The following is a 2,879-nucleotide window of genomic DNA, read 5'->3' on the forward strand; positions in this document are numbered from 1 at the left end:
GAGGCCAGGAACTCAAGACAAACCTGGACAACATAGTGAGATCCTGTCTCTACAAAAATTTAAAAACTCAGCTGGCCTTGGTGGTATGTGTCTATAGTCCCAGCCACTCAGGAGGCTGAGGAGGGAGGATCACCTGAGTCCAGGAGTTGGAGGCTGCAGTGAGCCGGGATTGTGCCACCACACTCCAGCCTGGGCAACGGAGTTAGACCCTGTCTGTAAAACCTAAAGTTAACACAGTATGAGCCAACATCATAAGAGCTGACATTTAATGAGCTCTTTCTTTTTTGGGGTTGGAGTCTCACTCTGTCACCCAGGCTGGAGTGCAGTGGCACCCTCACGGCTACCGCAGTCTCAATCCACTGGGCTCAGGTGACCCTTCTGCTCAGCCTTCCAAGTAGCTGGAACTACAGGCATGCGCCATCATGCCCGGCTAATTGTTTTTTATTTATGGTAGAAATGAGGTCTCGCCAGGTTGCCCAGGCTGGTCTTGAACCCGTGGGCTCAGGCAATTCTCTCACCTCGGCCTCCAAAAGTACTAGGATTATAGGTGTGAGCCACTGCACCCGGCCTACTGAGCTCTTACTACGAGCCAAGCTCTGAACAAGGGCCCCATCCATCCTCTTGTCTCCTCCCGGCCAACCTGTGGGACAGGCTCTTTCCCAGGATCCTCAGATGGAGACGGACAATGAAAAAAATGAAGGGATCTGCCCAAAGGAGCCAGGGGGCTGGGGCAGAAGCTCCAGATCCCACTCTGACCTCCACAGACGTGCCGTCTACAGACCTCTGACCCCTTGGGACACTAGTGGAGGTGCTGTTGCAATGACATGTCCATTTCAGGCATGTCCCCGAGCGCCCTGCTGGCCTCATGGCCGTGGAGTCCAGGGCGAGGACACCTGCTGGGCTGATCTGCTAGCTCTAGGGTTGCCTTTTACTGTGGCACCACTGGGCCTGTTTGGAAGGACCCCTCTGCCACGGGCAGGGGCCGCTGTGCTCTGTGTTCTCAAAGAGGCTAGCTGCCATCGACAGGCGAGGGAATGGGGCGGACGCTAACACACTGTGTGTGAGACTGAGCCTCGTGGCACAGAAGGATCATCGTGGGGCGGCATGACCCGGTGGCCCTGTGGCGCTCGAGTCCTGCGGTTGCGGATGGGGAGAGGGGAGGGAATCAAGCACAAGGGAACCCCAATATGGAAGACATGGGTTTATGGACTCAGCTACAGGGGGCCAGATTGAAGGTCAAGCCATCCGCTCTTTTTTTTTGAGTCGAAGTCTCACTCTGTCACCCAGGCTGGAGTGCAGTGGCATGCTCACAGTCACCGCAGCCTCGACCTGCTGGGCTTAGACGATCCTTCCACCTCAGCCTTTCAAGTAGCTGGAACTACAGGCAGGTGCCACCACGCCCGGCTAATTTTTTGATTTATTGTAGAGATGAGGTCTCTTCATGTTGCCCAGGCTGGTCTCGAACCCATGGGCTCAGGCACTCCTCTTGCCTCCACCTCCCAAAGTGCTGGGATTACAGGCGTGAGCCAAGAGTCCCAGCTCACCTGCCCTTTTCTAAGAGTACACTGCTAGGGGAGGGGCAGTGGGGTCAGCCTTACCCCTGAATTCTCTCCAGAGCTGACTGAAAAACCTGTCCCTCTGGCACAGAGCCCTCTCCCTAGACACAGTTCTCTCCAATGCGGTTATGTCTGTAATGTACAGCTGACCACAGCAGGACACTCTGGATGGCCTTTGGTGCTCTGTGTCTCTGGCCAAAGTTGGGTGCCCACTCCCTGACCCCGTCTGTTCTGAGCTTGTCAACTCTCTCTAAGCAGGGGCAAAGATTAAGAGAGCCAGTCGTGGCTGGGCTTGGTGACTCAGCCTATAATCCCAGCACTTTGGGAGGCTGAGGAGAGTGAATTGCCTGAGCTCATGGGTCGGAGACCAGCCCGGGCAACTTGGAGAGATCTCGTCTCTACAATAAAAATAAAAAATTAGCTGGGTGTGGTAGCACATACCTATAGTTCCAGCCACCTGGAAGGCTGAGGAGGAAGGATTGCTGAAGCCCAGCAGGTCGATGCTGGGGTGGCCATGAGTGTGCCACAGTACTCCAGCCTGGGTGACAGGGTGAGACTCCAACTCAAAAAAAAAAACAAAAAAAAAAACCAGTGGTCAAAAGTGACCTTAGGGCCCAGTATTTTGTCCCAAGCCTGTGTGGCCACTGTGTGGCCATGGGCACGTCATTTCCCTTCCCTGAGCCTCAGTTTCCTCTTCTGTAAAACCTTTATATTCACATGGGTTGATGCAGGAGTAAATAGAGACAGGCTGGTACAGCGGCTCACACCTGTAATTTAGGCACATTGAGAGGCTGAGGGGGGAGGATCACTTGAGGCCAGGAGTTTGAGACTAGCCTTGGTGAGACTCCGCGTCTATTAAAAAAAAAATTAGACACAACTAAGCTCAGTGCTTACAGCTCCAGACATGCCTCATGGCTGTCCTTCTGGTGGCCACCTAAAAAGCCTTGGTTTATCTAAATTTGTCTTAGTCACCAGCATGTGTTTACCTTTCACAGATATAAGTAGTCTGGTGGACAGAGCACTGCTCTGGGAATCTGGAAAACTGTCTCTGCCATGCCTTTACCTTTGTCCTTGTCTGTGTTTGTCATCCATTAAGTCACAAAATACGTACTGGATACTTATCACCCAGTGTGCTGTGCTGGGGCGCAATATAGATGCAACTATGCAGGACTTGAGTCCGGTATAGTGGCATGTGCCTGTGGTCCCAGCTGCTTGGGAGGCCAAGGCAGGAGGATCACTTGAGCTCAGGAAGTTGAGGCTGCAGTGAGCTATGATCGTACCACTGCACTCCAGCCTGGGCGACAGAGTGGAACCCTGTCTCAA

Source organism: Carlito syrichta, unplaced genomic scaffold (genome assembly GCF_000164805.1).
Source record: "Carlito syrichta isolate Samal-C Ts95f unplaced genomic scaffold, Tarsius_syrichta-2.0.1 Scaffold307326, whole genome shotgun sequence".
In the NCBI taxonomy this organism is placed as follows: Eukaryota; Metazoa; Chordata; class Mammalia; order Primates; family Tarsiidae; genus Carlito; species Carlito syrichta.